We start from the raw sequence: 9,677 nt of genomic DNA, 5'->3' as shown, positions 1-9,677 counted from the left end.
TCTCAGAAAGGAGGAGTCTGGAAGAGGAAGAGGACGCGAAGAACGGAAGGCGTGTTCGCATAAAGCGCAGTCCACCCCGCGAAGTAATGCTTTGCGGCGGTCCCGCGGGGAAGGAAAAAGGAGAAAGTGGGGGTGGTTTTAGTGGGTGAGAATCCCATACGCTGCTGCAACCTGGCGCGGCAGTGTCTTTGTAAGATTTCCACCTCCATCCATAAAAAAAAAACGACAGATAGACAGTAAATCGATTTTAATAATTAAAAATAAGCCGGAGTCCTAACTTTATTTTGCAAATTTATGGTTACAACGCATTGCAAAGTGCTCGAGGGGTTACAGGATATTTTATAAATGCACCAGTGAATGAAATAATGAAATGAATAACTATTTATTTGGGAAGATAAGAAGACCTCTTCAGTTGAAGAGTTAGAACTTAAACATTAAAAGATTTCACAGAAAAGCCTCTACTAAAAAATGTATTTAATTAGTTATCTTTTGCAGCTGCCAAATTAGCAACTAAACTCAAATTTCGATAGTATTATGCTGTGGACCTGTACTGTATGTTTTCAAGGAGCAAATATTATAACCTAACTTGATCCTCAGACACCTTCGCTTTTTCATCAAACTTTCTGTGGTATGAACCGTTTCATTTCTTCTTTACATGTTCTCTCTCCCTTCTTACCAAGCCACTTCACCAATTGGCAGTGAAAACTTGACTATAAGTACTTAATTATGCTTGTTAGCACTGATGAAGGGAACAAGTGGTTCCCGAAATATCGGTATTTGCGAGAATAAATACCCACACCAACGAAAAAGAAACAACAATTACTTCAATTAATTATGCCTTCGAAATCATTGCTACTTGTGGTAAATTGAAAATACCTCAAGTCATCAAAATGTCTTTCCGGGGAAACTGCTTTTTCTTAAGTTTCGTTTGCACTATTCCTTTCTTTTGGGAGGATCACTTCTGCGTCGACTATTATGCGCTAAATCCCTTTCGGACAAGTTTCCGTCAAACCCCGAATTGCAACTGTCCACCTTAATTTTTCAAACGCACGAACAGTTGACCGTGATGCCAGCAATAGCATACCAACAGCAACCCAGCTAGTGAAACTTCGACAAATAATTTATATGAGACATATGGGTATGGGTAGAAAGCTTGGAGTGTTGTAGATTGTTGCCAGTTTAGATGGGAAGCGGAGAAAATAAGAACTTGCAGCAAAGGAAATTAGGTAAATGGTCTGCTGGATGAAAGGAAGGAGATAAGGACAGCTAAACCTACGCTTCATTTTACTCTGGAGCAGTTCTATGGTGGGGATTCTTTGTTAGAGGCAAAATTGCATAGACTACATGGCATTCAAAGTATTCGGTACCTTTTCAATGTTGAGGTATATACCGTCAGTTCAGATACTGTGCGAGGCTAATTTTGCCGGTTAGTTTTTGAACGTAGTTCTATCCTTTTGGTTGGATACAATTCACTCCAACAATTTTGCGAGGACGAGTGTATTCCAATCACTAGAGATATAGCAGAAGAGTGTTAACTAGTGTGTATTCAGCTCGTGTGCTAAACGTATAGAAACGAATACGTAGCCTGTCTCGTTGGCTGCTACCTCTCTCTAAAGCGTGCGGTGAAATGGAAGGTCTGCGCTTTCCCAGCTCTTATCATCATATTCCCAGTCATATGAAAGATGCAATGGAAATGCACAGCAAACGATTCTAATAATGCGTCCGAAATGTGCATTTAACGCATGAAAATCGGATTCAAAAATACCTGGGGACATCAAGTCCTTGAAAGTTCATTGGATCGTGCTCTAAAATCCCCTCTCTACAATTTACCCATTAAAGCACAACATAATCCTCTTAACAGCGTACAAATACCACAAAATTGAAAACACAATTCTTATTACCATCAATTCGAGATCTCAGATAAATCACCTGCAAATCCTTTCCCTTTCGGGTCCCTAATCCCCACCAAATTCGAAATTACATTACCAGATTTCAAACATTTTCAATCAATACGCTTTTAGTCCTCCCATCAGACGCCCCGCCTCGGCTCTCCCATGATCCCAACATTGCAACGAATTAGGTAATCCTTTTTCACGATATTGATCCTTCTCGGTTCGTTTTCGATGCCAATATTTTCCTCGACCTGCCGCAAATGTTAAGTACAAAGCAAAGTCACCGTAAATTACATTAAACCCGGCGAGCACATCAAAAGGACGAATTCGAGGCTGCAAAGGAATGAGAACTGGGGCCTATCGGGAAGGCACCACAGGATAAGAAAATTGAAGCAGGGAAACGGAAATGTAGCTACACACATACCGAAAGTATACAATCAAGAAATCCTGGCGCCGAGATAGCCAAGCGGAAAGGGGTTGGTCGGGGTTGTTGTGGCACAATAGCGTGTAGAACTTTGTGTAGATTCTCTCGCTTGATTGTCGGGAAAGGCTTGAAACTTGGCTGAGAATGCTCATCCATTAGGCTGGGAAAGTAGAGTGGAAACGGAATGAATGTGAAGCAGGACTACATAGTGGAGAAGTTGATTTAAAGTTTCATGGCTGGGCAATAAAACTGCCTTTTGTTTACTTTGTTTTGATAAAAATCCTTCAAATGGGAAGGATTTTCCTTGTGTTGGCAATTCACGCTTGTGAGATCTAAGAAAAAGGCTGGCGATTTTTTTCCGGGATTAATTAGAAATTTCTGAGGAAAGGAAGAGTAACTTCAAAGTTTGCCAGAGTAATTTTACTTTGGTGAATCCTCGTGTAAATATTTTAGCTTCTAAGATACTTGACAGAGGAGAGGATACAGTGTCAAAATAAGAACCTGAATCTCCGCCGAATATTTGGGGCTTTAAGTAGCACCTGAAGACAACAATTTTTGAAGAGTGGGTCCACCCCTTCTAATAAAGAATCTGTTGTATACTATTGTGAATGGAGAACCAATGGACTCAATTCAGACAAACCAATCAACCTCATGCTAAGCAGTTTCATTTCATTTTTCAGGGTCGTAGTTCTTCTGGAGCACTCGGTTCTAAACAATCATCTGGGCTCCCCGGTACCAGGTAGCTTTTGGAGAGGCTCCATGGCAGGAGCTACTTCAGATGAGTCTCTTGCAGAATCGGGTTTGATCGTCCACCCTCCAGGAGTAGTTGGGGCGATACTCCCTAACGGCTTTACTAGAAGTAGCTCAGTGCTAGGTCTTTTCACCAGTCACATACTGCCCTGTACATGTAATTGACGGTTGTTCTCCACAGCCAATATAAACATTGGCCCATCATACCGCAGAAAAAGCAGAGTCGAGGAATTCCCCCCATCGTCGGAAGGTAGCACATGCGTACTGTCTGATCACCGTCAGATGATATCATCATCATCATCAACGGCGCAACAACTGGTATCCGGTCTAGGCCTGCCTTAATAAGGAACTTCAGACATTCCGGTTTTGCGCCGAGGTCCACCAATTCGATATCCCTAAAAGCTGTCTGGCGTCCTGACCTACGCCATCGCTTCATCTTAGGAAGGGTCTGCCTCGTCTTCGTTTTCTACCATAGATATTGCCCTTATAGACTTTCCGGGTGGGATCATCCTCATCCATACGGATTAAGTGACCCGCCCACCGTAACCTATTGAGCCGGATTTTATCCACAACCGGACGGTCATGGTATCGCTCATAGATTTCGTCATTGTGTAGGCTACGGAATCGTCCATCCTCATGTAGGCGGCCAAAAATTCTTCGAAGGATTCTTCTCTCGAACGCGGCCAAGAGTTCGTAATTTTTCTTGCTAAGAACCCAAGTTTCCGAGGAATACATGAGGACTGGCAAGATCATAGTCTAGTAGAGTAAGAGCTTTGACCCTATGCTGAGACGTTTCGAGCGGAACAGTCTTTGTAAGCTGAAATAGGCTCTATTGGCTGACAACAACCGTGCGCGGATTTCATCATCGTAGCTGTTATCGGTTGTGATATTCGACCCTAGATAGGAGAAATTGTCAACGGTCTCAAAGTTGTATTCTCCTTTCCTTATTCTTCTTCGTGTTTGTGTTTGACCAGTGCGGTTTGATGTTGTTGGTTGATTCGTCTTCGGTGCTGACGTTGCCACCATATATTTTGTCTTGCCTTCATTGATGTGCAGCCCAAGATCTCGCGCCGATTATCGCCTGCTCGATGTGGATGAAGGCAGTTTGTACGTCTCCGGTGGTTCTTCCCATGATGTCGATATCGTCAGCATAGGCCAGTAGTTGGGTGGACTTGAAGAGGATCGTACCTCTTGCATTTACCTCAGCATCACAGATCACTTTCTCGAGGGCCAGGTTAAAAAGGACGCATGATAGGGCATCCCCTTGCCGTAGACCGTTGTTGATGTCGAATGGTCTTGAGAGTGATCCTGCTGCTTTTATGTGGCCTCGCACTTTGGTGAGGGTCATCCTAGTCAGTCTTATTAATTTCGTCGGGATACCGAATTCTCTCATGGCCTTGTATAGTTTTACTCTGGCTATGCTATCATAGGCGGCTTTAAAGTCGATGAACAGATGGTGCAGCTGTTGTCCATATTCCAACAGTTTTTCCATCGCTTGCCGCAGAGAGAAAATCTGATCTGTTGCTGATTTACCTGGAGTGAAGCGTCTTTGGTATGGGCCAATGATGTTCTGGGCGTATGGGGCTATCCGGCCTAGTAAGATTGTGGAGAATATCTTATAGATGGTACTCAGTAACGTGATACCTCTATAATTGCTGCACTGTGTGATATCTCCCTTTTTATGTCTGGCAATCGTCAGGCATTGATTCGCTGTCCCATACCTTGAGTACAAGTTGATGAACCACTCGGTGTAACTGGTCGCCTCCATATTTAACCAATTCGGCTGTAATTCCATCGGCTCCTGGCGACTTATGATTTTTTAGTCGATGAATTGCACGGACTGTTTCTCCTAAACTTGGTGGTGGCGGTATTTGTCCGTCGTCTTCAGTTGGCAGGACCTCCAACTCGTCGATGTTCTGGTTGTTCAGTAGCTCATCAAAGTACTCAACCCATCGCTCTAATATGCCCATTCTATCGGAAATCAGATTTCCCTCTTTGTCTCGGCAGGATGAGCATCGAGGTGTATAAGGCTTCATCCTGCTGACTTGTTGGTAAAACTTGCGCGCCTGGTGCGGTTGCTCCCTGTACTTTTCTAGTTCACAGACTTGTTGATTTTCCCAGGCTTCCTTTTGCCGTCTGTGAAGTCGCTTCTCCACTCGACGGAATTCGTGATAAGTCTCTGCGCGTGCCGGCGTTCTTTGAGAATGCAACATTAGTCGATATGCGGAATTCTTCCGTTCCGTTGCTAGCTTACATTCATCATTAAACCAGCCGTTCCGACTCCTTTTGCGGCTGGGGCCAAGTATGTTTGTGGCCGTATCCATGATAACGTTCTTGAGGTGATTGTGAAGATCATTTGTTGATGCTTCATCTCCAGGTCCTCTGTTAACTGCGGTTATTGCGGCATTCATTTCCCTCTTATAAGTATCGCGGAGAGTTGTGTTGTGGCAGGCTTGAGTGTTCACTCTCACCTGATTGTCAGAGGGGATTCTAGGTGGTATTGTTATTCGAGCTCGGAGCACCATGCCAACGAGATAGTGATCCGAGTCTATATTGGCCCCCCTATATGTTCTGACATTCATCAAGGCTGAGAGGTGGCGGCGTTCGATCAACACGTGGTCAATTTGGTTGAAAGTGGTCCCGTCTGGAGAGGCCCACGAATGTTTGTGGGCCGCTTTCCGCGCAAACCAGGTACTTCCAACAACCATTTCGTGTGACCCTGCTAATTGAATAATCAGCAGTCCGTTATCATTTGTTTTTTTCGTGTAAGCTATGGGAGCCAACGTATCGCCTGAATACGGGCTCCTTCCCTACTTGGCTGTTAAAATCCCCAAGTATGATTTTGATATCATATCTGGGACAGGCTTCGAGGGTTCGTTCTACTGCCTCGTAGAAAGTATCCTTCTCCGACTCTGCAGTCTCCTCTGTAGAGGCGTGAACGTTAATGAGGCTTATATTTCTAAATTTGCCTCGCAGGTGCAGAGTGCGTGGCCGTTGGCTTATGTTTTCAAAGCCGATAACAGCAGGTTTCATTTTTTGACTGACTAAGAAACCAACTCCGAGCACATGGTTTACTGGATGGCCGCTATAATATATGGTGTAGCGACTCTTCTCCAGGAAACCGGTCCCTGTCCATCACATCTCTTGTAACGCTGTTATATCAACCCTATATTGAGACAGGGTATCGGCTAGCTGCTCATCAGCTTCATCTCTGTACAAGGAGCGCACGTTCCATGAGAAAATGCGCAAATCGTTCTTCCGTTGTCGTTGCCGGTTTCGTCGTTTTAAAATCCGTCCTGTCCGAGGCTCCTGTTGTGGTTTCGTAACTTCGGTTTTCCGTGTAGGGTTGTCAGCCCTACCCAACCCCCAACCTGGAGGACCAGTTGGTACAATGTGTCCCGTTTTTAGGCGCGGGAGACTCGCCTTCATCCTTCTCCGTCTGCAGCTTTTCGTTAAGAAAGAGCTCCCAGCGGTCACTACGTGGAGGTGGAGATAGGGTTTGGTAGTAGAGCTGTTGGTGTTGGTTCAGCAGGCATTTCCCCGATTTTATGCTCCATCGTGGGTACCAATCCACGTTTCGCCCTGGGACCTATACTACCCTTTGACCGCTAGATGATATGCTGGATAATAATCCTCTCCTCGTTGTCAAAGATCGAAAATAAGGTATGGCCCTGTATGACTGAGGGAGAGCTACAACCATGGGAGTCATCTAAAATGCAGGTAAAATGTCCTTAGTAATGACTTATAGGATTGCCAATGGTGCCTGCACGCGACCAATAGGGGAGAGCTATCGCAAAACCTAGAAATTTGGCGAAATTGACCTTGAAGGTCCGCCCGCAAAAATTATCGTTTCACTGGAGGATCCCGTCGTGATGTGCTCACACGCCTTCAGCGCCAGTCAGCCAGGTTCGGGAATTCCGCGGGATTGGGAATGGATAGAAGGCGGTCCTTACGAACGAGACTCGAGTGCATCGATCATGCCGTTATTTTTTTCCTCAGTTTAGTTCGCGTGTTGTCTTTCTATGTTTGTTTGCTTTTCTATACGAATCAGGCTCGGGGTACATCTTGTTGAGGGAATGCCAGAAGTATAGTATCCACCAGCTGTTGTTTGGTGTTCTCAAATGCCTGGATAGCCGCTGGGGACCACAAAATCAGGCAGGAGTCTTTGATTTTCGGCCCAGACAAGTAGACTTTAAGGATCCACTGATGGTAGGCGGTCTTGGGCAAGAAACAACGATAGAAGTTTAAAATGCCCAAGAACCTTCTCAGATTTTTAACAGTTTTCGGAAGTGGAAAGCTCGAAATCGCTAGCACTTTGACTACGTCCGGTTAGATGCCTTCAAGCGTAATCAGGTGGCCGAGAAATCCTACCTGCAATTGCAAGAAATTGTAGTTCTTAACGTTAAGTACTAGACTGACCTCAAGGAGACATTGAAAATGCACCCGAGATGCTCTGAATGTTTAGATTAAAATAAAGACGTGACCAGAACATCATCCAAATTCACTGAAGTGGCGGTTTGGCAGCAGAGAGCAGATGAATCACCGGAAGGTTTGCGCTGCGTTCCACAGTCCAAAAGCCATCCGAGTGAACTCGAAGTGTCCGAAAGGCGTGTATATTGCCGTTTTCGGAATATCTTCGGGAGCTGATGGTATTGATGGAATGCCGTGACTAAGGCGCAAAATCGTGGATGAGTGGAATGGGAAAACGGTCTGGAATCGTCTGGGAATTTAGACGTCTGCCTTGGTCTTGGGGACCATGTGAAGCGGCGGAAACCAACAACTGTCTGAAATACCCCAATTAAGAAGTTCTTCGAACTCTTTCCACGCAACTACGAGCTTTTGCGGTGGTAATGGACGCACCTTAGAAAAAATTCGGGGAACCGGTAGTGTTGATTTGGTGCTAAACATCATGCTTAATGGGCTCAGAGAGGCTACGCTCGGTAGTGATGTTGCACTATTTTTCAAGAAGTGCGCGAATACGCGAGTCAGTCGCCTTCAAAAACGATGGAAACAGTGCTGGGTGAATAGGATAAGATTGTTCCTGATGACTTAAAGGAAGTTGTGGGGTCAATAAGGGACCTGTTATGTATGATAGATCCACTAGCAATCCATAGTGGCACAGGAAATCCACGCCTAAGGTGGGAATGTCCGCGATAATGAAGCGCGGAAACGGTCTGGACTCAAGTCTACCTGCCTATAGCCATATGTGCGGATCGACGAGGAATTCAAGACCGCTTCTTGGCGGCCTTGATGGCAGACTTGTACTATGGCTGACAGGTTTTATGCCTGTAGCAGATATTGAAGATTTTCCTGGTTAGCTTCCTGAGGCTGAAGAGATCCTTATTCCACCACGGTGGCAGTATTTTTTCAAAGGCGGTATCGAATGCCTTTTTCAGAGTCCCGATCTTGCGCTCCAGAGAGTTTTTAATTGATTACTTGACCAAACTTTCTCCAGTCGATCCCCCTGGGGTATCTGAAAGGTTTGCAGACCTCCACGGCGAAATCTATGCTGAAAACAACAATGATCTGAGAAGGATCTCTGGTCAGACACTTTCCCGTTTTCCACCCTAAGAATGCCATTGCCGGTTAGTAGGCTGATATCAAGGACCTTCTTTCAACTGTCACAGCCGAGAAAATTAAAGTTTGGTGTACTGCCCAGTTACACACTGATAATAATAATAATCGTTGGCGCAACAATCCAATTGGATCAGAATCTTGAAGTGTGTTAGACCACTACATTCAAGATCGTAACAGTACACTACAGGATTATAGTACCCTATAGGAGGCAATGTGATCAGCATTGCGCTCGCTCGAGATTATCACCCTGATTTGACTCAGGCACTTATTCACAGCTGAGTCGACTGCTATCCGACGTTAAATGAGATTTGAACCGCGACCCACCGTACGACAGTTTTGTGCTATAATCACTCACCTATCCGGACATACATTTATTTCCGAGCTGCCCCAAAGCGTATGCCTTGCATTGGCATCGCTGTCTATCAACATGTTGGCCTTCTTTGTTACTATAATGCTCGTCACATGTTGTAGTTCTTCTGGTGGAGATGATCAGTCGCGAGCCATGTAAGCTGCAGAAATATATACGTTCTCTGCCTCCGCCTTCTCCGGCTTGACCCCCACTAGGTCGCTGGAATCCAGGTCCGGATACAGAAAAGCGTGCAGACTCTTTTTCGCGAGGATGCATGACCTAGGCATGTCCTGATCAGCGTCTCCTGTACTATGGAATAAATTATAATATTTGCTTTGGAGCCTAGTGATGGTTCGGTCGCTTCTGACCCTAGGTTCCTGTATTACTGCGATGTCGATGTTTTTCTCAAGGAGGAAGATAAGCAGATTAGCCGAGGCGCACTTCAAGCGCTGCAAATTTACTTGCGTTATCCTGAGTATGATCTCCTTGCGTGGACGTTCGTCAGTACGCGTCGGACCGTCGATGCTCATCTCCTCCAACTGCTGGTTGGCAGCGTCGATGGCATCCAGGTCGTCCCCCGGTTTTGCTAAGCGGAACACTTTCGCCAGTCACGCTTTACAGTCTAACTTTTCCAGTGCCTCCAGGCACCCTCCATTTAGACGGAGTAAAAAAGGTTGGCTGTTTG

Source organism: Hermetia illucens, chromosome 3, assembly GCF_905115235.1.
Source record: "Hermetia illucens chromosome 3, iHerIll2.2.curated.20191125, whole genome shotgun sequence".
Classification (NCBI taxonomy): Eukaryota; Metazoa; Arthropoda; class Insecta; order Diptera; family Stratiomyidae; genus Hermetia; species Hermetia illucens.
The sequence above is the reverse complement of the archived record's forward strand: the minus strand, read 5'-3'. Positions refer to the sequence as shown.